General features: G+C 35.1%; 1 long non-coding RNA gene across 4 annotated transcripts; it reads left to right on the top strand.

Moving 5' to 3' along the window:
- Nucleotides 1-2,450: 2,450 nt before the first annotated feature.
- LOC143682416 (uncharacterized) lies at nt 2,451-22,829 on the top strand. Of its 4 annotated transcripts, none has more exons than XR_013175127.1 (4): nt 2,451-2,545; nt 3,102-3,210; nt 4,903-4,971; nt 22,673-22,829. It is a non-coding gene; the product is annotated as an uncharacterized LOC143682416 (long non-coding RNA). The 4 variants fall into 4 exon arrangements; XR_013175126.1 differs by lacking the exon at nt 22,673-22,829 and adding an exon at nt 19,891-20,164; XR_013175124.1 differs by lacking the exon at nt 22,673-22,829 and adding an exon at nt 5,741-6,263.
- The last annotated feature ends 4,926 nt before the right edge of the window (nt 22,830-27,755 follow it).

The raw sequence follows: 27,755 nt of genomic DNA, 5'->3' as shown, positions 1-27,755 counted from the left end.
AAGCCAAGGTTGAGAAGCACAGCACTAAATACTCACTTATTTAACTGGCAAGCCCAGAATTAAATTATAAACACAAACTTAGTTGAATTTAAACTAAAAACACAGTTCCTTGGACTACAAAAGTAATAGTAAATATTTAGAAAAGAAATTCAGGAATTGGGAACATCTTAATATTATGCATATTCACATTTTTAAAGTTTGTATTTTTAGCACTCAGCTTGTAGCTTCTGAACACCAGCATCAATAAAACTGCCATAAAATATAAAGAAATTTCTTAACCTTACCAATGACCTGCCAGATATTGAAAGAGGATGAGTGATGCCAGTCATACGTCATTCATCTTTGACTGATTTGATGCAGAGTTAGCATATTTATTCAGAAATATATGAGAACAACTCTAAATGTTCTCAGGATGCTTTTTTTTTCATTAGGGGAGTTGTACATTTACAAAGAAATAATGCAGAAAATACAGAATTCCTATCTATGTCCCCCCATTACTAACACCTTGCATTAATGTGGTACAGTTGTAACAACTGAAAGAATATTATTATAATTTTATTCTTAATTACAATCCATGGTTTTCGTTAGGGATCCAGTTTGTATTATACAGTTCTATGTCTCTTTTTAAAATTTTTATTCTAGTCACACATGTATATATAAACTAATATTTCCTTTTTAAATCACATTCCAATTTTTAATCTAGTGCTTTTAATTATGTTCACAATGCTGTACCACCATCACCATCACCCATTACCAAAAGTGTTTCTATCCCCCCAGATGGAAACTCTGTACAATTTAAGTATTAACTCTCCTTTACTAACTCCTACCCCAGCCCCTGGTAACTAGTATCCTAGTTTCTAACTTTGAGTGTGCTTATCCTCAATCAGTGAGATCATACAGTATTTGTCTATTTATGTCTGGCTTATTTCATTCAACATGACATCTTCAAAGTTCATCCTTATTGTCGCATGTATCAGAATCTTATTCCTTAAATATACATGGATTTACAAACTTAGGAGATCACAAGAAACAATACATCTCCAAAGTTGAGATATTCATAGCATTCAGAAACTTTTTTCATTATTCGAGATTCTTATGTTACAAATTGTAAGGCAAGGTCTAAATATAAAATACTGAAGCATTAATTTATAAAATAAAAAGCATGAACTTCCATTTTCAGAAATATTATAGAAAAGGTAAAAGCCCTGGATAAACTGCAATAAACATCCTTTTAAATGCACAGGTGAGCTCCCAAGAAAATAAGAGAAATTCCTAGGGACCAAAATGAAATATCTCCCCTAAGAATTAGCCATCATAGTCCTGGGTTCACATTTACAACGTTCTCTGGTCTGTGAAGTTTAACTAGCAGAGGGTTTAACAGAAAATACATTTTAGGACTGATGATACTACTGGAGTTCTGCAAAAACAAACACAAACCTTTTCTTGAAAGACATTCTCTCAACCCAGTTGAAAAGTATCTCTATCTATAATTTTCTCCTGAAAATGAGCTCATTCTCAACCACCAACAAACCCAATGAAACAATTATCTCTGAAACAATGTGCTACCTTAGTGAGACAGTTGGTATGTTTAATATGTCGTTTTCAGTTCTAAATTTCACTCCATTATTTCTCTCATTATTCAGTCACAATCTATCTTTGTGTCTTTTTTTCCTATGCTATCATATCTTCAAATCTTAATATGTTTGTGGTATGGATGATGAGAAGCACAGAAGCATATAGAAATAAGATTTTTCTTTTAAACTCCAGGCTTAGTCTACAATCTATCACTTAGGAATGTATTTCAGCTAATAGGGAAAAGATTAAACAGCTACATATTTCCAGAGCATAACAATCAACATTCAGTTAAAGACAATGATTTTTAAAGTTGTTTTTACTAAAACGCAATGATTTTTTAAAAGTTTTATTACAGATTCAATCTAACCTCCTGCACTTTCTTCATTCATTTAAGTAAAACAATGAACTAGTTGTCTATGTGAGCCAAAAACACTGCAGATATCTGAAAAATTTTCTCAGACATCACAGGATTAAATTGCTTTCCATATGGCTTAAATCCAACATGTATTTCATTGTATTCTACTTCTTCAAACTTGAGAACTCCTGGCATGAAATTCCATTTACCAGAATTATTCAGATTTATGTGCTGGCTCTGACAAATCAGCATTTCTTGAACAAAGATATTTTTATTGGTTGAATTTTTTTCTCAATGGAGGTATTTGCAAAACCTCAGAGTTACTAGCTGTTCTTGTGAATAATAAAGAAAACTGCCCGAGAACCACAACCTAGATTTCATCTGACACAGGAAAGCCCCATTATCTGTCAGAAAATAAGGGCTGTTTGTAGTGGGGTCTCACTACAATGTGCCCCATAAGTACCCTCCATCTCAGGATTCTAAGCATTGTCCCCAAAAGATATTCCAGAGCGTTCCAAAAGGTAAGTTAAGGAAATGGTCTGTCTTCCTTAGCAACTTCCCAGGAGACAATGAATCTATTTACTGAAGAGCCAGTCATCTTCGTACGTTTCAGAGGTATGTGGGGTTGGAAATCTGAAACTTAAAATCAGTCCTGTGAACAGATCATTTATTCCAGTTTTTACTCTGTATGGCACTAAGAGAAATTATGAAGACTTCATACATTATAAGACACTACAGAGATTTCTATATTTCAAACTGTCTGAGGGGGAAATAGTATTAATGAGTGTAAGGGCAGATGTTTGGATTTCCTGGCGCAGATGTCAACATTTATATATAAATTTATAATTTATTTGGAAAGCATTGACATCATACATTTGCCATATATGGTGCTGGACACTGAGGGACTCAAAGGTGAGTAAGACATTGTCTTACCCAGGGAATTCATAGGCAATATTATAAAGAGAACATTGTGAAACTTCACTTCACAGTAATTGCGATTGATTTTTCTTTTGGCCTCCCTCCAGTTTCTGTAAGAAGTAGTTGCTTGGGAGAATATCTATACTCTGTGGTCTGTGTCCTAGCAGAGCTGAGGACAAAATATGCCTTTACAAAGTGACACTATCAAATGAAAGGTGGTCAGGATAATTTGTGCTCCTTGTTTTTGTCACAGGAAAATGACATAAGAGTGAAAACGTCTGCAGTGACTTCCTGATGTGAAAATAACTATTCAATTTGTTACCGAAAAAGAAAATATCATTCAGCAGTCAGTTGAATTTCCTGTAAGTCTAGGAAATTGGAAGAGGGATAGAAATACATCAAGTCACTTATTCAGTATGGTGAGCTTTGTTACATTCCAGTGCAAAAAGAGTTTCTTCTTCTCAAGAGTTTCTTCTCTGAAACATTCCAGAGATCTCCTATACCTCCAGCTATAGCCCCAGAAGCATGTCCCAATGAATCTTGACCAAGCCAAGTCCATAATGGCCCCACATCTTTTGGAAGGCCTACAGTATTCAAGAATCTGACTGCCCATGCTCAAACCCAACTGTATCTCCTACTCGTTAGTCTAGTAGCCTCTCTGAAGTCACTATAAATGTTGTGTCTTCATATATTCTCTGGCACTTAGCGTGACCTGAGGAAAAATGGGTTCTCAATAAATGCTCACTGAATTTAATTCTTCAACAGAGTTTCTAAAATGTAAGTAGTAAGGAAAAGAAGCCTTAATTTTTGTCAGAAAAAATGGTCCCTCCAGGATATACAGTAAGCCCCTCAAAACAAGGGACCTTCTAGTCATCTACTTTTTTGTTCACTATTGTACTTAAAAGAGTGCCTGGATATAGTTTGTACTAAATAAATAATTGTTGGATAAATGACACCAGTGTTATAAATGAAACATAAAACATATGAAACTCCAAAATGCAGATATAGTTTGGTATTTTTCTCTAAATCAGTTCCTGAAAAATTATAGCTAAGTTAGATAACCTAGTTAGTTACCTGATAGTAAAAGAATTCAACTGTTGTAATACAATAAAAGAGTATAAATGAAGGACAATTTAGCATGTGTCTAAATATTTACATTTTTAAACAAGCCAAAAAAAATTAAAATATTTTATGTTTTTCTACCTTGACAACTATACCTCATGATAGCAAACCTTCAGGCCAGATTTTCAGGAAATTATTTTGAAATAATTATTTGAAAATTAATATCCATGTCATTTTGTTTTTAGTGTGTCTTTGCCAGAAATTAGTGTTCCCCAGAGTATAAAGTTGAGGTATGGAGTTTTTGAAGATATTTTGATAATCTCATCCATGAATGTAGTAGCTAAATTGTTTTAAGAACCAAATTTTGAGTACCTCTTTACGTTGGCCCAACATCCTTCACCATTATTCACTGAAACTGTTATTTATAGTCTCAAGTCCTTCAGCTTTGAAACTGAACTGGGAACTGATACTGAAAGTACTTCAATGCAATCCAGCAACTTTTAACGCTCTCATGCCAACAAATAGACAAAACAAAAGCCCTGCAAAATGACTGAGGGAAATCAACATATATATATATGTGAGAAAGTATGGGGAAAAAGTTAATTTTAATTAATTGACAGAGAAATATTAGCTTCCTTTGCAAAATAACAAAATATACACAACATGGCTTACCCACAAAGGACCAGACAGTCCAGATGTGAAAATATGACATAAAGATATGAATAATTCACTCAACAAGATAATTTCAGTACAAATTATAAACAAAGTGTGACAGTGTGATGCAAGTTCTATTATAAATATTGAAGTAAATGTAAAAAAACAGAACTCAATATATCAGCACTAGCAAGGAAGATAACACCAATAATAATGGAAATAACTTCATGTCATTTATTTGGTGCCAGTCATTGTTCTAAGTGCTTTTCATATATGAATTCATTTAATTCTACAAATAATCTTACCAAAAAAGTTCTATCATTATTCTCAATTTACAGATGAAGAAAATAAAGTTCAAGTCACTTGTTCAAGGTGATGAAGTTGGGATTCGAACTCAAGGAGTATAGGTCTAGCATACATGCTTTTTATTACTCTGTATTGCCTTTGAACTGAACAACATAAATATAATTACCATAGTAACAATATCTTAGATATCTAGTGATTAATGGTAAACAAAACTCATTTTACATTTATTACCTTATTGCAAACTCATAACTACTCAACATTTGACCATATTATCCTTATGTTATACGTAAGGAATTTTAAAGGTTTGACAAATTTAGATAAGCAAAGCAAAGAAAAAGAATATTCCCTATGGGAGGGGAAAATAAAACTATGTAGTCTCTGGCCTTAATTTCTTAAGGGTATCATTTGAACAGAATACACACATACTCCCAAACACAACTGATAATTTTCAGAGCTAATCCATTATACATCCACAATTAGAAAAACCACTCAGATGCATTCACACAAGTCCATTCACGAAGTGCACATATTACCCTAATATTGCCAGGGCACTGATCTGTAAATAAAACTATTCTCCTTTTACAAAACAAATTCTTAGTCTGATAAAAGAATTCCCCTAAGCAGTGTGTATAGTTTATACTTTCAACCAAATGGACCCATCCTGAGTAAAAGAAGTGTCTGATTTCAAAACATGTGCAATTTTTAATCCTAGATTAGCAAAGCCTATTGTAATTTCTAATTCGAGAATTTTCAGATTGCGACGGTTCTAAGTGTCATTACAGAAAAGTTGTAAATTATATTGATTTCATGCTTCTTTGTGCCAACCTCTGTGCTCAGAATTTTAAATGCATTATCTCATTCAATCCTCAGGACCAGGTGAGATGAGAAACATTGTTATCCCCCATTGAACAGATGAAGAAACCAAGTCCTAAAGAAGTTAAACAGTTTCCCTGGAGTCATAGTACATTTCAGGGCTACTCAAACAAATCTGTTATCCCTTAGAAAATTAATATTTGAAGTCATTTGTTGGGCAGCAAAGTAGAACAACTATACAAGTTATAAATTCAATGAATCCCCCCAAAATTAAAAGTGGGATCTTCTTATATTAATCAGGAAGAAAGAAGTATGAACATACGGTGACTCAGTCATGCTCGTTTTGTAGCTATATGTAGTTAAACCCTGTAAACTTGCCATGTTTGCAGATCACAAACAAATACTTCTAACTTCATTAATAGGAGAGTAAGGGGATCTGAGATATGAGTCAAAGGCTGGAATATTAAGTTCAAAACTGGGGATTATAAGTTTTTTATTAAGGTGGCTAACTCTGGACATTAAAGTGAATAAAATGTTTCTGATGGACTTCTCCTCCTGCCTTTGACACTCAACACTTATTCCCCTCCTGTATGAAATCCCAACATGATTTGCTTTGGGAGATCTATTCTTTCATTAAATATAGTCTGGTGGAACTGTCCATCAAGATGGACAACCACCCACACATGGGAGTTGATTCATGCCCCGCCCCCCGCAAAAAAAAGACTATATTTTTCTGCTGTAGTGATTCTAGTTTCTGTCCTTTTGGAACTTGGTTCTTAACCCCTCCTTCCATTCCTTAAGCACTCACATAATCAGAGCAATATACATTTTTTCTGATACAGTAACTAGAATCAGCTTCTGTTGCTTGCAACCAAAGAACCTTAACATAGTTTTCATTTTAATAAAACAGAGCTTGTGAACTAAGGGTAATCGATGAGATTAATGGTTATGGCAAGGATGAAAATGAGATCAGGAAAGATTAGGTGGCTAAGAGACATAGGTAAAGTTATGATACAAGTAAGTCTGAGATCATTTTCTAGGTGGATTTTCTAGGTGGGTGTAAGTTATTATCAATATTCTAGTTATTATGTTCGGTGATGGATTCCTGAGTGTCTATTATATATAAAAAAAAAAAAACAATGCATAGCAGTCATACACAGACTAATGATACAAATGTATCATGAGACTAGAATGATTATTGCCCTAATTCTGTGTACTTAAAGTAAAAAAAAACTTTGGAGATGTTGAAACTTTAAAGACAATTTTAAAATTGGAAACTACTGAAAAGTTTTATACAATTTGCTCTGTTTAATTATCCCCTCCAGGTACTTCCTTTAGACAAATAATTGCAGCACCAAAGGAGAAAAAAGTTAAAAGGAATTCACTCCAAAGGCTATTTGATAACATTCAAAATCCTAAGATAATTTAGCAATGGGAACTTGAAAAATAAATATTTAATTAGATTAGATTCATTAAGCCTCCTTTCTAGTTCTTCTATCCTTTTGGGGCATGAGCCGTTTGTTAAATAATAAAACACATTTTTAGCAATAATTTCAATAGGGTCACCATCAAAAAATCCTACATTTTTCACTTTATTTAATTAGTTCTAAACACAATGTTATTCTTACAGAAGCCCAAGTAGCTGTTTTTTAAAAAAGGTGATATGCAAATACTGACTTTGATTGAAAGAAATAGCAAAAAGTAGGGGATCACTATTTGCATAGACTCCAAGTCATAATAAATGTGAAATGAAATGACAGAGTCAGCCAAGGGTCAGATTTCTTCTGACACTGAACTGCTGAGCATCAATTAGAAATCCAATCAAGGTCATGGCTAAAATTCTAGGGAAAAATACTTTTAAAAAATACCATATGGTATCAACTTCACACACTTGCCTTGTCAGGTATAAACAGTTAAATGATCACAGTCAGAATATGTAGATCATAAATATTATATCACGTAGAAGAAAAGAAATAACTTTTAAGGATTCCAAATACTATTGTATTTGTGTGTACATATTTGTATGTGAATACATATAGACCAATCATGTGTAAACTATACGTCAAAGACTTAGATACATTGAACTTTAGAGTTTAATGAGACTTATGTAGTTTGAGTTCAACTCACTTATTTCCTTATTTTAAGACAATGATATATGTTAAAACTCTCTGTGGACTCTAATTTTGCTGTTATTTTGAAGGAAGAGAACTCTGAAAAATTAAGTAACTCCTATGTCATACATTATGCTGAATTGAAACTGTTCTATCCCCCAGAAAAACCATGTTCTTTAAATCCTAATCCAATCTTGTGGGGGCAAACCTATCACTGTGGGTAAGATCTTTTGATTGGATTATTTCCATGGAGATGTGGCCCCACCCATTCAAGGTAGGTCTTAATCAGTTTACTGGAGTCCTTAAAACAGCCAGCACAGAGAGCAGAGACCTGACACAGAGGGCAGAGAGATGAAACCAGACACAGACATTTGGAGATGCTAAGCTAAGAGATGAAATCCAGAGTCTGCCCTGGAGAAACTATGTGAGGACCCACAAATACTTAGAGAGAAGCCACTGGAAACAAGAACTGAGAGAACCCCTTGAAACAAGAAGCCAAGAGAGAAGGACAGCAGACATCACCAGGTGCCTTCCCAGCTGACAGAGGTGTTCCAGAGGCCGGCTGTCTTTCCTCCAAGAAGGTGTGCTGTTGTTGGTGCCTTAATTTGGACGTCGTTATGGCCTTAGAATTGTAACTCATAGTTTACTAAGTTCCCTTTATAAAAGCCAATCCATTTCTGATAGATTGCTTTCTGGCAGCTCTAGCATACAAAACATAAAACCTTATGAGGTTGGTTAGTGGCCAATCTCAAAGTAGAAATGAGACTCCTAACTAATAGTCTGATGTTTTTCTGACAAGTATTTATCAAACACCAACTATCTACTAAAAGGCACAAGTATAAGCAAGAAAGACAAGCTCCTTGGAGGACCATATCAGGTGAAGAGCAACTTTAAAAATCAGTAATTTAAATAATAATAAATGTTATGAAAATGATAGAATTGGGAAGAATGATGCAGAGTAGCTGAGTGGGGATGGGATATTAAATAGGGTAGCCAGGGAAAGGATCTCTGAGAATACAGAGCTGAGACCAGAATCATAAAGGGGAGACAGCTGTAAAAAAGCATGCTGCACATGAGAATAGCAAGGGTAAAGACCGTGACTGCCTTTCCATTGTGGTATAAAATGCAAAACGACATCCTAGAAAGACCTGATTTTAATCCCCTATCTGATCCTCAAAGTCAGGTTTTTTCCCATAATATACATCTCATTTACACTTGGCGTAGTTTCTCATGAAATCCTTCCCAAATGGAGGTATCACCTATATAATTATGTGCACAGAATTTTAAGTCTTATAAAATGCCTTTAAACACATTATTTTATTTGATGTTTACAAGAGTCCTATAAAACAGGCAAGGTACTTTTTAGGAGAAATTATTGGGAGACATCCCTGGCAAAATGAAATGAACACTGGTTTTGAAATTAGCATTCAAAATCTGGTTCTCTCATTTATCAGATTTAATCCTTGGGCTTGTAACTTCCACTCTCTGAAACTAAGCCTCTTTATTGGTCAAATGAAGATATGAGCCCTTTTTTATAGCTTGTTATAAGAGTAGCTTAAAAGTACTTCTAAAAATGGCAGTTGACGTATAGCAGATACTTAAGAAGAAAAAATAATGGCTCTCAATAAACAAAATTGTCTTTTAAGGAACATTGGAACCTCCAGAATAAATTAAAGTCATAGTAGAAGTGAGATAGAAATGAAAATCTTGATAGAATCTTTATTCTTCCTGGTCCTCCCCTAACCATTGCCTAATTACTTATGAACTAGAGAGTCTTTTTATGCTATTGAGAGATGGTAATATTAATGACCTCAATTACTCTTAAATATCTATTAGCCTTGGTTTGGGTTTGACTTTTTGTTGTAGTTATTCATAGTTTTGGTAGACGTTTTTTGGTTGTTTACTTTGGGGATTAGTTTGACATTTTTTTTTTGCATGGGCAGGCACCAGGAATTGAACCCGGGTCTCCAGCATGGCAAGTGAGAACTCTGCCTGCTGAGCCACCTTGACCCAACCTTAATTTGGTTTCTGTTTGCTTTGTTTAAGCCTTAGGGTTATATGAAAGATGTTTGAGCACACAGGAGGGATGTGAGAAGGGTGAGGTTCATGAAGTTGGGTTGGATGCTTATATCCTGTTGCTTATTCTAGGTTTAGAAGATTCATTCTTTATAAAGCTAGGAAAGGCTAACATACAAATGAATTAGTATGTATATAATATATATATGACAGTATTTGCCCTTCATATATCACTTAATCATTTTCATATTCATCCACACTCTTACGGAGAGAAATTATTTTAAAATTTAGTAGGAACCTTGAATACCTTCAACCCAGAAATATTCCAGTTGCTCCTTGAAATCTTCCCTCAAGTGAGCTGAGATTTATGCAAGAATAATCCCCATAGAGACAAAAGAAATACTGCATCCCAGAGTTTTCAAAGATATAACCACCTGAAAACCATGATATTTCTCCATATTTATGAGACACTACATTTTGTACCCTCCATCTGATAATTGTACTAAGGAGTAACTATCATCTGTCCTTGGTCCCTCCATCAAAAGGTCGATGTTAATCCTTTGGAGATGAACGTAGATGTAGAACAGGAGAGAAAGATCAAGGTGAAGGTCTTCTATGATGCAGCATCATACAAAGATGCTCTATTGTCCTTACAGTAATTTCAAACATAGTAGTATTGTCTCTGTGCTACAATGAGGAAACTGAGATTCAACAAAGACAAGTTACTTATCACAAACCACATAGGAAGTGACAAAATCAGGACTTGATCTCTGGTCCATCAAGGTGCTGGGCTCTTTCCATTATATAGGGTTCTCCAATTTATAGCACCTTATAGATTTCATATACACTAGCTCATCTCCAACTTAGACTGAGTTCATTTAATTAGAAATGTTGGAAACAGGTGGCCAAATGCTAAATAGAATGAACTCAGCCAAACCCTTCCATAGTTGCCATTTTCAGTTGCTACTGCAATGACTCTTCACATTTCATAATTTGTGAACACAAATCCATTTGTTATGGGGGGGGAAGAGATTGGAAAGGATTTCTAAGCACTGATTAAATTTTCAAATATATGGCTGCAAAAAGCAAATTGCTTTCCTACTTCCTTGTTATGCTAGCTACCACTTATCATTTCATACACATGTCAAACGCTAATTGATGAAACTTTGAAAGAAGAAGGGAAAGAGCAGCATCTCACTTTGAAATACCTTTGAGAACTGAAAATTAAAGTGAACCTAAAATAATCGTGGGTGGAGGGAAGCTCACCCTCTCCTCGTTTCAAACCAAGGGCTCATAAAAGACATCAATTCAAACCTCCCACTTGCTTGGCAATTTGAAAAGAAAACCCAAAGTGCTAAAATGTTCTTTTGGTTAATTCTAAACATATTTGATAAAGGAGCATCTGTTTACTTGTTTTCATTCAGTAATCTTGTGTTTGCATCATTTTTCACATAAACCTCAAAACAAATTTGATGCGCATTTTTAATAAAGCTAATTAAGCAGCAGGCAGTTTGGAAGGCTTCTCTGCATAGCACAGAAGTAGTTAAGTAATTTCTCCAGGGAAGAGTGGGAGGAGCCCTGGGTCTTTTGAAATTCCAAATACATCTTTATTATCATTATATCACCTTTGCTTTGCAAAGTACTCCTCTTTAAGTGTCACTGAGAAAGAGCTAGGTCACCTTGAAAATGAATACTGATTTCATGGTACTAAGTTTAGGTTCATAAGTCTGTGGCCAGACACTAAACTATATTACTGTCCAATTGCTTCACAATTGCATGTCATTTTAAGTGTGAACAGTTCAAGCCAAGAGCTCATATCATAGAAAACAGAGAGTTAATCCAAGATCACCAACCCCTCCATTTCTCAGTGGAGGTAGCACATTGATTTAATTGGAGAAGAGACAAAAATTCTATAAGTATAGAATTCTTGCAGTACTCAGTAAATCTTGCAAGCTTTGCAGAAAGCGTTTAGTGTCACAGAGCTTTGTTACTAGTCTGTGGTTTCCATTTCCCTTTTTTAAGGTCATTGAATTGTTTCAGAGAAATAATGGTATTCCAGTCGTTTCAAATAATTAATGTGTCTTCCCAACAAAACATGCTTTAGCCATCAGGGATGGACACTAAAGACCCTTATTAGTGCCTTCTTCAGGAACCAAAGACTCAGAATGTTAGAGGCTTATAAAGACAAAGAATGTATTCTTGCAACATGTCTGTCTGTAGCTGTATTTATATGATTTATTTAAAGATTATAATTTCTCTTTAATGCAGAACAATTAGTGGTGCAGGCCAGTCTAAAATTAGCTCAAGTTTGAAGAATGCATCAATTTAAAGTAAATGCAATTTTGTTGCTTTCAGCACCAACAAATAACTCAAAATGTTAGGCAGAGGTTTTCAGCTAGAAATCAGACTTTCATTTATTGTCTGCATATAAATTCCGTAAAATTTGCTTTAAAAAGTTTTCTGAAAGACGCTATTTTTTATCTTCCATTCCAAATTTTAAAAATTTTAGTTAAAAAGGAAGCATAAATTTTTAACAGAAAATGTGAACATGAATTTCAAATGAATCCAGGAGGAATTATCACAGCTTTTGAATTAGTAAAAATTGATTTTTTCCTTATTTTGTTTTTACAATTTAAAAAACAAATGATAGAATTTATTCATTTCTTCAACAAATATTTATTGAACATTTGATATATGCAAGGCCCAGTTGTGAGAATTTGTCATGAATAAAACAATCTTCTGACCTCAGGGAAGGAGGGAGATACACAATACGAATGTTGGGTGATGCTAAGTAAAATGGAAAGAAGAAAAAGGACAGAATAAAAGAATCAGAGTTTTTTTGGTGTACAAGTTGTAATTTTAAACAAATGATCAATGTAGATCCCATGGAGAAGGTAAATGTGATCAAGACTTAAAGGAAGTAAGGAGAGAACCATGCTGGGGGTAGAGTTTCCCGGCAGAAGGAATGGCAAATGTAAAGTTCCCAGAGTGGAAGCAGTCTGGCAGGTGGTTAATGTGATTGATGGAAGAGGAAAAGTCGGAAGAAGAGAGGATGAAAAAAGGATTTGGGAGGGGGTGGCAATCACAAAGGACTTTGAAGGACTCAAGTTTTCACTTAGTGAAATGGGAGCCATTGGAGGATTTTCAGCAAAGGAGTGACAAGACCTGCCTACTTTGGAGGTGTCTTGCTGGCTGCTGAGTTGAGAAAAGACTGCAGGGAGGCAGGCATAGAAGCAGGGTGAATAGTTGGAGGCCATTGTGCTAATTCAGTGTCGTAGTTAGATTCACTTGTCAACTTGGCCAAGTAAAGGCACCTAGTTCTGTTGCTGTGGACATGAGCTAATGGTACATGAACCTCATCTGTTGCTGACTACATCTGCAGTTGGCTAGGAGGGGTGCCTGCTGCAATGAATGATGTTTGACTTAATTAACTGGCACTTAAATGAGAGACCACAACATAGCACAGTCCAAGCAGCTCAGCATTCCTCATCTCAGCATTCACAGCTCAGCCCAGGCCTTTGGAGATGCAGAAAGAAGTCACCCTGGGGAAAGTTGTTGGAACCCAGGGGCCTGGAGAGAAAGCCAGCAGAGACCATCCTGTGCCTTTCCACGTAAGAAAGAACCTCAGTGGAAAGTTAGCTGCCTTTCCTCTGAAGAACTAACAAAATAAATCCCCTTTTATTAAAAGCCAATCTGTCTCTGGTGTGTTGCATTCTGGCAGCTAGCAAACTAGAACATCCAGTAAGAGGAGGTGATGGCTCAAACCAGAGAATGTTCAAAAAGGTACAGCTTTCCATCTCTTTCTGACCTCAGGCATTTTGTTCTCCCTATATAACAGGATCTATTTTAGTGTATTATCACATATCTTTGATAAGGTTTCTCCCTCAATAGGCTGTGACAACCTCAAAGATAGGGACCATATCTTACTCATTGTATATTCTTAGAGCTTAGCAGTTGCCATACAAAGGTATTTTATTAACATTTCTCAAATAAACTAATTAAAATTAATCTTAATGAAAAATTTTTGTATTTTTCCTTTTGGAATAATTTTAATATGTAATCAGGAGGAAAACAGTCAAACAGAGTCAAATTTTAATAAGCGAGACAGAATTACTGAATTGTGGGATAGCAAAAAAAAAAAAAAAAGGGGGTGTCATACATTATTTCCCTGTAAAGTAATTTACATTTACTGGTGATCTGTGGCTTTGTATTGGTATCACAATCTTTCTACAAAAGTACAAAGAATTTTACAGTCTTTAAATCCAGTGATTAAAGAAACCATACTAAATCCTTTGAAATACTGATTGGTAAGAAAGTTAACAATGTCTCCAGAAGTAACTACTTGGGAGAGAAACAATTCTTTAAAAACCCACAGGTCAAATGAAGTGGAGTTATTGCATTGGCACTCATGGTTGTCCTCCAAACCTAGGAGAGGCTATATTGGCTTAGGATTTCTGGACTTGGTTTGAAAAATGTTCTATGATCATAAAAAGTAATAAAATTGACAAACCCTTCCATCAAAGATAGCTAAAAGAATGAAATGGAAAATAATATATTTTATACAATTTTGAAAGGAAATACATAAAGATTAAAACCATATAGTTTTTGTCAACAGACTATGTTATGGCATGTATTTTTACTTGTCATTTAATTTGACTATTTTCTTATGTCATTAAATGTTTCTTGAAAGTATGTTTTTAATGCATTTGTATTGCCATTCTCCCATTGTTTTTGGTCAATCAAATATGTACTGAGTTCCTACTATGTATTGAACAATACGTTAAGCACTAGAGGCAGATTCATGGAGTTCTTGCTCTTTCAGAAAGCTAATATTCAACACATGGTATTATCAAAGTGTGTTAAGTGCTATAGGTGGCTATGGAGACACATAGCAGGGGCTTAACCAACTCTAGGGAAATAAGATTTCATCTCAGCTGAAACATGCAGGATAAGTAGGAGTGTAAAGAACGCATGTTGGGGGATTACTGGATTGTATTCCAGGCAAAGGTCTATAGTCAGGAGAAACCATGTCTCATTCAAGTAACTGAAAAAAGTCTGCTATAGCAAGAGAAAATGGAGGGGTTAGGAAAAGAAAGCATGTATAGAGAGCCTGAAAACAAAAGAATAAATGGCTTTGTAAGAAGTTTGGACTTCATGGAGAAGCAAAAAGTCATTGTAATTTTTAGGATGATGAATCAGATGTTTATTTTAAAACAACATTCCCAACTGATTGGGAAACAACATTGTCTAAAGGCAAGGAATCTAGAGATGGTCAACAGTGAGAGCCTAGAATAAAGATGGGTCCCCCAGATAGAAAAATAGAGGGCTGATTCAAAGGATGAAGTCTATAGGAACTCGTGATTGGATGTGAAAAGTGAAAGGAGGTAGTGGTGGAGAGACTTCTGACCTGGGTGACTGAGCAGATTAGAGAGCGGCTCAGTAGGAGAAAGTAGCAGAAGATGGTAAAAGTAGGAGAATATAGATAGACTGATTTGGAAATGTGTGGAGCTTGAGGTGCCCATGAGCTTTCAAAGTGATGATGTCCATCTGTTAGATAGCGTAACATATGGTTCTGGAGCTCGTTAGAGATCACAGAGCTGGAGATACAGATTTTCTTCTGCAAGCATATCGTAATTATTACTTGATTATTTTTGGAATGTAAAAATAAATATATGGTTTGTGCATCATAATATGTTTTAAGTAGTAAATGCAAAAGTATAATTAATTTAGGCAATAATGGAAGATTTGTTGCTTGAATTTTTAATTGTTAGTTGCTATAGCTGCAAGCCGCTGATTAAAATAAGTAGAGTTTTTTGCCAGATTATGAAAATTGGGCAAAATATGAAAAGGGAAAAAATTTTAAGAAAACAACGAAAATTGTTTTCTTTTCAGAACCTTTATTTTCTAGATTTCAGCTACTAGTCAATCAATCTTATATTAGAACATGATAAGTGTTCTAGTACTAAAAAAAAAAGAAGAGGAGGAGTGTGGGCCTGTAGGGGAGAAGAATTTTGAATAGGGTGGTTGTTCTAGTTTGCTAGCTGCCAGAATGCAATACACCAGAAATGGAATGGCTTTTAAAAGGGGGAATTTAATCAGATGCTAGTTTACAGTTCTAAGGCCAAGAAAATGTCCCGATTAAAGCAAGTCTATAGAAACGTCCAATCAAAGGCATCCAGGGAAGGATACTTTGGTTCAGGGAGGCCGATGAAGTTCAGGGTTTCTCTCTCAAGTGGAAGGGCACGTGGAGAAAATAGTCAGTGTTTCTCTCTCAGCTGGAAGGGCACATGGTGAACACAGCATCATCTGCTAGCTTCTTCCGTCCTGGCTTCCAGTTTCATGAAGCTCCCCGGGAGGCATTTTCCTTCTTCATCTCCAAAGGTCGCTGGCTCATGGACTCTCTGCTTTGTGGTGCTGCGGCATTCTCTGCTCTCTCTGAATCTCCTATTCTCGCAAATGTTTCCTCTTTTATAGGACTCCAGTAAACCAATCAAGACCCACCCAAATGGATGGAGACATGTCGTCACCTAATCCAGTTTGACAACCACTCTTGACTAAATCACATCATCCACGGAGATGATCTGATTACAGTTTCATGCATACAGTATTGAATAGGGTTTATTCTACCTTATGAAATGGGATTTTGATTAAAACATGGCTTTTCTAGGGGACATATTTCCTTTCAAACCAGCACAGTGGTGAAGAAAAGTATCATTGAGAAGATGATTTTTGAACAAAGACTTAACAGAAGGCAGAGAATGAGCTGTGTAGATACTGGTGATTGAGGTTTTCAGACAGAAGAAAGACAAAGGAAACAAGTGGGGCTGGGGCAGAGTGAGAAATGGGGAACATAGTAGGAGAGAAAGTCACAGAGGCAAAATGAGGTAGGAAAAGGTAGTAGAGAACCTGGGAGTCCATTCTGACGACTTTGGGTTTTACTCTAAATGGAGTGGGAAAACCAGTGAAGGACAGCCCGGAATAAAGGAGTAACACGATCCCACTTACCATCTGCTCCGTAGAGAATAGGCAAAGAGAGCATGGGTAGAAACAAGGTCATTTAGGAAGCTGCTGCAGTAGCCCAGGCAAGAGAAAACATCATTTGGTTCACAGCAGAGATGATGAAAGTGGGGGCTTCATAAGCGAAATGGTATATATGAAATAAAAGCATTCAGTTTGCTAAAATGATTACTATAGATCATGTTAATATTTTTTTCATAGCATGTTTTGGAAATATATTAGGGAATAAAGACAATATCACAATATGACTCCATTATTTAAAATGGATTTATATATTTTTTCATATATAATATGTTATATATTCCTACAATGTAAAATTTACTAATATTATAAACAATATGGTACCTCTGGAATAGCAATCAAATTATTACATAAGAAAATAGAACATCAAGACAATAACCATTCCCCATGATGAGTCCCTTACCCCCTGGGAGCTTTACACCTCCATCGAGGCATTAGAAATAAAATTAAAAATTAATAAACTGGATGTCTTATTTAATAACTTCAGTTTTGCACTTCTAATAAATGTTTTTATTTAGTGTTTCTATTAGGAAAAGATCATTGGGGGGTTACAATATTGTTAAATAAAAGATGTGTTCATAATGCATTTGTAATCATAGTGCATGTCTATTAAATTGCGGCTTCAATTGCCTTCAAGTAAAAAATTGCAAAATTAATTCTCAAAACCTATCAAGTAAACTATTTCAATTTTAAAGATGAAAAGCATCCCTACCTTCTTAGAAAGAAGAAAGCTATCACTGTGGGCTGAACTTTGGTTCCCAAAAGATATGTCCACACTGACTCTCAGAATGTGAATTTATTGGGCATAAGCATTTTTGCAAATGTAATTAAGGTAAGGGTCTCCCCAAATTCAATGATAAGTGTCTTTCTAAAAGACAGAGAAGAAGACACAAATACACAGAGGGGGATTTCATGCGAACATGGAAGTAGAGAATGGGGTAATGCAACAACAAGCCAAGGACTGCAGGCAGCCACCAGAAGCTAGAGGAGAGGCTTGGAGAAGATTCTGCCAATACCTTGACTTCCAACTTCTGGTCTCTGGAACTATAAGAAAAGAAATTTTAAGCTACCAAGTTTGTGGTAACTTGTTGTGGCAGCCCTAGGAAACTTATACAAGCATACTTCTTTTGTCCCATCATTCTGTATTAACTTAAATCATATCTGTCTTCCTTCCAGAACAGCCTCTTCCACAAATGGATGCCCCAACAAAATAAATGTCTTCTACTGGCCTGACCTTACTTCCCTATAGACAATACTGTCCAAGACTTGCTCACTATTCTTTAATCTTACATTCTCAGAGAGTCTGTACTCCCTAAAAAGGAGACATCACATCTCATACATACCTCTTATGCTGTACCTCAGGGTTTCTTTGCTGTGAGAAGGCTGTCCTATGCATTGTAAGATGTTTGGTGGCTCCCCTGGTCTCTCCCTACTAGGTGCCAGTAGCCCCCCTCCAGTTGTGAGAGCCAAAAATATCTCCAGACAATGTTAAATGGCCCTTGGGGAGCAAAATTGCTCCCTGTTGAGAACCACTGCTGTAAATCATATCTTATAACCTGGAGGACATATAAACATTCTATAGATACTTCAGTCAAAATTATATAGTAATTGCTTCATATATAAATTAGGTTCAGAGTACCCAGAATCTTGACAGGACATACTTAAAGGCTGCTTGCCCTCCATTGTCCATGTTCGTGAAGAGACAAAACACCAGATGTTACAAGAGAGCAGTTGATACGCAACTGATTCAAATTAAAAACTATCTAGATTCTTTTTGATATTTGTATAACAGAAGAATTTCTAAACCACACCATCTTAATTATTATAAAACAGTTTTAAAGTTTTTTTTAAAAGTCAACCTAAATGTACTGTGATTTTTCTTTACCTGTGTGGGTTTTATAACAAATCTTTAATTTTAGATCATGCCACCCCAAAGTTGATTCAGGGACCAGCTGCTTTGGCATCAGCTTGGAGCCTGTTAGAAATGCAGAATCTTAGCCCACCCCAGATTACTAGATCAAAATCTTCGTTTTAGCAAGATCTCCAGTGATTTATACACATTAATGATTGAGAAGGATGGGTTAGATGAACCTTCTTTCCCACTATCCACTCTAGATTTAGTACAATTAAATTATCTTCTTTTTTCCAGGTAAAATCCTTTCATATTTTAAGAAATTGATTCTATTTATTTAGAAATAAAAGGAAATGAGGTATAGACAATAGCTTGTCAGTGTTTTTATAAGTGCTTTAAGCATCAGCTGAGTCATATATATACCTGCCTATTAATGTTGATTTCACCTGGTGTGTAATTCCGTTTCCAGTTAAGTGTTTATAGATAGATAGACAGATTTCGGGGAATTTCTTGACCCTTGTCATACAGAATTTGTTACCTTTGCAATCTAATCATGTTTTGCTCCCAGACATATCACTATTGCAATAAATCTGTGCAATTGTGGTTATTTTCAAATATATTTTAGACCTTGGAAGAGTAGGCATGCCAGCAGATTCTATTGCTAAAGCACTTTTTATATTACGCTTATTTACTTTTAGTTTCAATAAATACATTTTAAAATACGAACTCATTTTAGCAAAAATGTCCTTATTACTTGCATAATCTCTTTCCTGCCCTTCCCCAGATATTTTTACTCTCAGTTTAGCTAACATGGGAGTAGAACATGATGTTGAAAGCTAGAAGAAAAATGACAGGGATATGTTTTTTCTTGTTTCCATATCATGTTCAGCACCCACATTTACAAAAACACAGTGGTTTTCCAAAAGACAAAAAAATCAGTGACACAAAAACCAAAGTCTCTATCATTTTGTTCTTGCCACTGAAATTCCCCAATAAAAAAAGATGACTTTGCCCAAAGTATAACATTAACTAAAGAATAGATAAGAGAGATGATATGCAAATTTGAAACCTTACGATCTTTTCTAGTCTCAGTTTCAGAATTTAAACATCCACGGTCAAGATGAAGGACAAGACGGTCAAAACCCTATAGATCTGAGAAACCTAACAACCCTGCCTCTCTGTCCACACAGTAACCCCTTCCCAATCAAAATCAGAATCAAAACACCAAAGGAGTGGATGAGCTGCAATGAGAGGATGCTCCCCAGCGACAGAAGTGTAATAGCCGAGTGTCTCCTCTATCAGCCAAAAGCAAGAAATTCCTCCTTCTATGTTACCTAGGTTTCTCTCGGCAAGAACAATGCACATTCCACAAACTGCTGGAAAAGCTAAACTCTTATTTTAAAGAAGGTGGGAGGAAGGAGGAGAAATAAATTACATAGAGATAGCAGTTATATACTTTCTTCCCAAAGAATATCTGCAGGCAAAGTAGAAATACACAGAAGAGGATCATCTGAATAAATACACATGAGTTTCGTATTTGTGATGGTGTAAATATTTGTGTTTCTTTTGAGCGATGGTGAAAACATTTGTGTTTCTTTTGAGCGATGAACGCAGACATCATTGCCTCATAACCTGGACAGCCAGGATTTTTCCTCTGCAGATTTACACAGAGTCAATAACCCATCATTACTTCATCTCACAATCTGATGTGACCTTTACAGCTTGGTTTCCTTTATCAACTCTTATTCTCCAGTGTCTGGCTGACTTGATTTTAAAGTTCTACATTCCACCAAAGTGAATTCTTCTTGCACGTTGCTAATCCTTTCTCTGAGCATTAATAATTAAAGAATGTGGGAGAAGAATGCGTGTGCTTCTTACAAATTGTGTATTTATCTCTGAAGTCTTTGATAATGTTTCATAGAGAGATTGAGATTTTAAAACAAGGTTTTAAAAGAAAAATAAATAAAATATATTGAAGTAAGAGGGAGACTAAAAAGGAAACAAATTCATAACCACACTTGATAGAGATGTATTACCCAGAATGCTCTCGGTAGTAGAAAGTGCCTTTGATAATAGTTATTCTTCTCTTGATCCGTATTTCTGATAATTTGGGCTTTTATTTAGGGATAGCAACAGGTGAAACTAACTAGAGGGTCTTTAGATATTTGGTCTCATATTTGGGACACTTAGCAATTTCTTCAACTCCTCTTTATTAAATAACTATTCCCCTCAAAGCAAATTTTTCATACAGTTTAATATATTTTTCTTTTACTTACTCTATGTATTAATGTAGATGCCTGCAAAGATACATAGCCTTCAAATATGGGAAATTTTCCTTTCATTACAAATTATTGAACTACCAACTGGCATGAACTGTAAAATGTTTCTTCTCTTCATACATTTTGAGAATGTGGAGGGTTTTGAAAAAAGGTACCAATGGAAGTTAGGAAGTTGATGCCTATTCCCACTTCTACCCTAGAATTACAGTGACACTCTGAGTCTCATTTTCTTCATCTAGATCTCTGAAACATTGCTGATGAGAATGTAAACTGCTACAGCTTCTCTCGAAAACAGTTTAACTGTTTATTATTAACCTAAGCATATGACTTAGCAGCTACCATATGACCAAGCAATTATACCCTTGGGTATTTAGCTCAGAGGAATGAAAATGTATTTGCACACAAAAACTTGTACATGATTGTTCATAGCAGCTTTATTTATAATATCTAAAAACTGGAAACAATCCATATATCTTTCATTGAGTGAATGGTGAGACAAATTCATACCATGGAATACTATTCAGCAATGAAAAGGACAAATTATTGATATGTGCAACAATTTGAATGGATCTCAAGGGAATTATGCTAAATGAAAAAGCCAATTTTACAAGGTTGCACACTTGTGATTCCACTTATAAAACATTCTTAAAATAATAGGGAGGGGTGAAAAGAGAGGGTGAATACAGCACTAAATTGGCAGCTTGAACAAGCCTAGCACTGATGGAATACCTCTTCAGCTTGATAGAGGTAGGGTTATATGAAGCTTTACAGGTAATAAAATCACACAGAACCACACACATACGATGCATGTAAAGCTGGGGATTGTGCCGATATCAATTTCCTGTGGATTGTGCCAGTGTCAATTTCCTGGTTTTGACAGTTCACTATAGTTATGAAAGATGTTTCTGTTTGAGTGAAAGGCATACAGAAATTCAGTGTACATTCGTTCTCAACTTTTGTGAATCTAAAATGATTTCACAATAAAGTGTTAAAAAACTGCACAACAAACAAACAGAACAAAACCTTTGATTCAGGCTTTTCTGGATCTTATATTACCTTAAGGTCTTCATGATAAGGATTCATAATCATGTCACTGTGAGTATAAATAAAATTTTCAATAGTAAAATGCCGGATACACCCATTTTCTGTAAGCTTTGCTTCTAAGTAACCTTCACGTGCATTGTTTTACTTTTATATTTAATTGATTTCCGATTAAGGAAGGTAGAAACAGTTGCATTTTAAAATAAGTATATGTTGACACTATGCATGTATTGATGACTTCTTGGACATGTTAAAACACCCATTGTTCTTTTCTTCCCCCAACAGCCCTCATTTTCATTAAAGAAACCATATGAAGAGAGGAAACCTACTCTACTGTGGCCTTGATGTGGAAACCATGACCAAAATTGTCAATTAAAACATTGACAGTGGGGGCCACGGTGGCTCAGCAGGCAGAATTCTTGCCTGCCAGGCCCCACACCCGGGTTGGATTCCCAGTGCCTTCCCATTAAAAAAAAAAAAAAAGTTGACTGTGGGAGTTGGTTCATGGGTTTCTACACAATCTGAATTAGCCAATCAGAGGGAATTTCAGGAATTTTCTGGGACTCTATAGATAATGCTGTCTTCAGTTCTAGATGGGACTCTGATTATTTGTTGCTTGTTCTGTTCTGTTTTGTATTGATTTTTGCTGAAGTCACTGCCTCCGTGAAGAAATTCAGTCTGAAGGCAAAGCTCCACACTGACAGCCAAGGCTGAGAGAAAGACAAAGAAGCACATACACTGCTCTGATCAAATAGTATCTACAGCCCACACAACCTCAGAATTTTAGAGGTGTGAGCAATAAAATTCTTTCGTTCTTTAATCTCATTTGAGCATGGTTTTCCATTGTGCCGTTGTAAGCATCATCAGTATTTCTCTTACTTTTGGTTTTGTTCTCGCAGGAATTGGTCAGCAAATGGGGAGTTTTTATTTCCATGAATCCTTACTGAAAAATGGGAGTTTTTATTTCGGTGAATCCTTACTGACAACTGGTTTGCAAGGACATCCTGAGGAATGGCCTTTACTGCTTTTAATGCCACTTTTATATATGTCTTGACTTATATCAAACGATGGAGCGTTGTGGCCTTAAACAATGAGAAAAACAATTTATTTATAGCTTTGTCCAAGTATGCAGAAACAATATTGACGAGAACAGAGTTGAAAAAAATGCATTTCTTTTTTTGGCATAATTTACTCCTTTTGACCCCAAGGTATGATTTCAGGACTCTGCCCTTGTTTAGGATAGATTCTTCTCTGAGGACACCACTGGGTTCTGGCAACTCTTGTCCAAAGTCTGAGCTCATCAGTACCACATTAGTTTTTCTAGGGAAATCTATTAAATGGGAAAATGAAATGTTCAATGCAGCTTAGAATAATAATAATGATGTATGAAGAATGTAACCAGAGAGGCTTTAGCTTTCCTTTCATCCTCACACTTCCTTCCTGGCCTTAGCATTTGAAGGAAAGGCTAGAAGTTTTCAGAATGCAGGTGTACTCATTTAGAAAGAAGAAGGTCAAGTATGGGACTAATTTTGTTAAGTCAGTGCTTTCAGAATTTTCACACTCCCCCAGGGGTTCTCATTTACTTAATAATTCTTCAAAATTCTTCAGAATCTTTTTATGAAAGAGAAATAGTCAACCCAACCCAAAAGACTGATTTTTCATGTGGCAGGCAAGTGCCAGAAAAACTGTATTATTATCCCCTTAATTTTCCTTTCTTTCAATATATTTCCATTCATTAATATTGGAAAACATTTATCTTGATCTCAATGTTCTTTATTCTTTAAATGAGAACAGAATAACGGCATAAAGGACTGGATAAATAAGATTATTTCAGATAAGACTGAAAAACACAGGATATTGGAAAATGATCACTTGAGTAGAGAGCCCAGAGTGAGGAGGATGGAAATGTAAGCCAAGAAAGACATTCACGTGATTGACTTAGGTACATGCTCATTGATATTTTTACTTTGAACTTTTTCTTATTTACTTTATCAGAAAAGTTGTAGGTTTACAAAACAACTATGCATAAAATACAGGACTCCCATATGGCACCTATGATTAATAACTTGCATTGGTGTGGACCATTCATTAGAATTGGTCATAGCACATTTGTTTAATTATACTATTAACTATAGTCCATACTTTAACTTAGAGTACACTGTTGTATAGCGTAATCACATGGATTTTTCTTAATTTTTGTTCTGTTATCATATATACAATCTAACATTTCCCCTTTTAATCATATTCTGATATATACAACAGTGCTATTAATCAGGTTGTGCTACCGTCATCACTACCCATTATCAAAACATTTCCATCATTCTGAATAGGACCTTTGTATGTTTTAAGCCTTTACTTCCCATTCCCTATCCTTGGCTTGTCCCCTGGTAACCTTTACTCTACATTCTGACTCTATGAGTTTATTCATTCTAATTATATCAAATCAGTGAAATTATATATTATTTTTCCTTTTGTTTCTGGCTTATTTCACTCAACATAATGTCTTCAAGGTTAATCCGTGTTGTCACACGTATCAGGACTTCATTCCTTTTCACAGCTGAATATTTCATTGTATGTATCTAGAAATGTATGTGTATATATATATATATTATATATATGACATTTTATTTATCTGTTCATCAGTTGATGGACACTTGGGTTGCTTCTATCTTTTGGCAATTGTGAATAATGCTGCTTTTGGCATTGGTAGGTAAATAACTGTTCAAGTCCCTGCTGCCAATTTTTTGGGTATAAACTAGTAGTGAGACTGCTAGGTCATATGGAATTCTATAGTTAGTTTTCTGAGAAACTACCAAACTGTCTTCCAGAGTGGTTGCACCATTTTACATTGCCACCAGCAATAAATAAGTGTTCCTATTTCTTTGCATCTTTTCCAACATATGTTATTTTCCATTTTTTAAATAGTAGCCCTTCAAACCGATGTGAAATGATATCTCATTATGCTTTGATTTGCATTTTCCTGATAGTTAATAATGTTGGGCACTTTTTCATGTGCCTTTTGGCCATTTGTATATCTTCTTTGGATAGATGTCTATTCAAACCTTTTTCCCATCTTTTAATTGGTTTCTTTGTCTTTTTGTTGCTAAGTTGAAGGACATCTTTATATATTCTGGACAATAAACTTTTATTGGTTATTAAACCTTTATCAGATATTTGGTTTCCAAATATTATCTCCCATTGTGTAGGTTATCATTTCACTTTCATAATAAAATTCTTTTTTTTTTTTTTTTTTTAAAGGAAAGACAGAGAGAAGGAAGGAAGGATAGAAGGAAGGAAGGAAGGAAGAAAGGGAAACATCTTTAAACATTTTCTTGTTTTATTGTATTCTGTTTCTCCGTTTTTGTTACATGGGCTGGGGCCGGGAATCGAACCGAGGTCCTCCGGCATAGCAGGCAAGCACTTTGCCCGCTGAGCCACCGCGGCCCGCCCCCATAATAAAATTCTTTGAAGGGTGAAAGTTATTAATTTTGATGAGGCTCTACTTATTCATTTTTTTTCTTATGTTACTTGTACTTTGGGTGTAAAGTCTAAGAAGATTTAAGAAACCATTGCCTAACACAAGGTCCTGAAGATGCTTCCCTAGATTTTCTTCTAGGGGTTTGAAAGTTTTGGCTCTTACATTTAGATCTTTGATACATTTTTTTAGTCCATTTGTGTATAATGCATGAAACATGAGTCCTCATTTTTTTTTTCAAATGGAGATCCAGTTTTCCCAGCACCATTTGTCGAAGACACTGTTCCTTCCCAATTGTGTGGTCTTTGCCCCTTGTCAAAAATCACTTGGTCATAAATATGAGGGTTGATTTCAAGCTCTCAATTCAATTCCATTGGTCTATATGCCAGTCCTTGTGCCAGTGCTATGCTGTTTTGATTACTGTGGCTTTGTAATAAGTATTAAGATTGGGAAGTATGAGTCTTCCAACTTCATTCTTCTATTTCAAGATAGCTTTAGCTATTCGGGGCCCCCTTTCCCTTCCATATAAATTTGATGATTGGCTTTTCCACTTCTGCAAAGAATGTTGTTTGAATTTTTATTGGGATTGCACTGAATCAATAAATCGCTTTGGGTAGGATTGACACCTTAACAATATTTAATCTTCCAATCTATGACCACTGAATGTCTTTCCATTTATTTGGGTCATTGCTGATTTATTTTAGCAATGTTCTGTTGTTTTCTGGGTCTTTTATATCTTTGGTTAGATTTATTCTTAGATATTTGATTTTTTAGTTTCTATTATGAATGGAAAATTTTTCTTGATTTCTTCTTCTGATTGCTCATTGATGGTGTATATAAACACTACTGATTTTTGGGTGTTTATCTTGTGCCCTGCCACTTTGCTGAATTCATTTATTAATGCTAGGTACTTCATTGTGATTATTGCAGGATTTCATATATAAGATCATCTCATTTGCATACAGGGAAAGTTTAACTTCTTGCTTTCCAAATTAGATGCCTTTTATTTCTTGCTCTTACTTAATTACTCTTTGGCAAGAACTTCCAGTATAATGTTGAATAACTGTGGTGACAGTGGGCATTTTTGTCTTATTCCCAGTCTTAGAAGGAAAGGTTTCAGTCTTTCATGACTGAGTAAGATGTTAGCTGTGGGCTTTTCACATATGTCCTTTATTATGTTGAGGAACTTTCCATTTATTCCTAGTTTCAAAGTGTTTTTTATCAAGAAGGGGTACTGGATTTTAAGAAATGCCTTGTGTGCATCAATTGAGAGGATCATGTATTTTTTTTCTATGATTGTGTTAATGTGATATATTACATTAATTGATTTTTTTTATATTGAACCAAGTTTAGATACCAAAGAAATATACTATCTGATCATTATGCCTAATTGCTTTGATATACTGTTGGATTTAGTTTGATAATGTTTTGTTGAGGATTTTTACATGTCTGTACATAATAGATATTGTCTGTAGTGCTCTTCTCTTGTGGTTTCTTTTTCTGGCTTTGGTATGAGGGTAATGTTGGGCATGTTCCCTCCTCTTCAATATTTTGGAAGAGTTTGAGCAGAATTGGAGTTTTCTTAGAATTTTTGGTAGAATTCCCCTGTGAAGCCATCTGTTACTGAGCTTTTCTTTGTTTAGGTTTTTGCTTACTTATTCAATCTCTTTACTAGTAATTAATTGCTTCGTTGAGATCTCTTACTTCTTATTGAGTGAATATAAGTAATTTGTGTGTTTCTAATAATTCATCCATTTCATCTAGGTTATCTAATTTGTTGGTGTATATTTTATCATAGGAATCTCTTATAGTCCCTTTTATTTCAGCTGGGTCTAGTAATGTTTCTCTTTGCATTTCTTATTTTCATTATTTGTACCTTCCCTCTTTTTTTCTTTATCAGTATAGCTAATGGTTTCTCAACTTTATTGATCTTTCCAAAGAACTACCTTTTTTAAAATTTATTTATTAATATACCCACATACAAACATTCTTACCACATGATCATTCATTTTTTTTAGTTAATATTGAATTTAACCAGAATTTTCTGGTTAAAACTTTTTTAAGTTAAAAAAACAAACATCATTCCATTCTTGATATGTAATCAATAACTCACAATATTATCACATAGTTTCATCATCATGATCATTTCTTAGAACATTTGAATCAATTCAGAAAAAGAAATAAAAAGAAAACAGAAAAAAATTCCTACATACCATACCCCTTATTCCTCCCTTTCATTAATCACTAGCATTTCAATCTA

This window comes from Tamandua tetradactyla, chromosome 5 (genome assembly GCF_023851605.1).
Source record: "Tamandua tetradactyla isolate mTamTet1 chromosome 5, mTamTet1.pri, whole genome shotgun sequence".
Lineage (NCBI taxonomy): Eukaryota > Metazoa > Chordata > Mammalia > Pilosa > Myrmecophagidae > Tamandua > Tamandua tetradactyla.
Note: the sequence above shows the minus strand (reverse complement) of the source record. Positions and strands in the feature narration are given on the sequence as shown.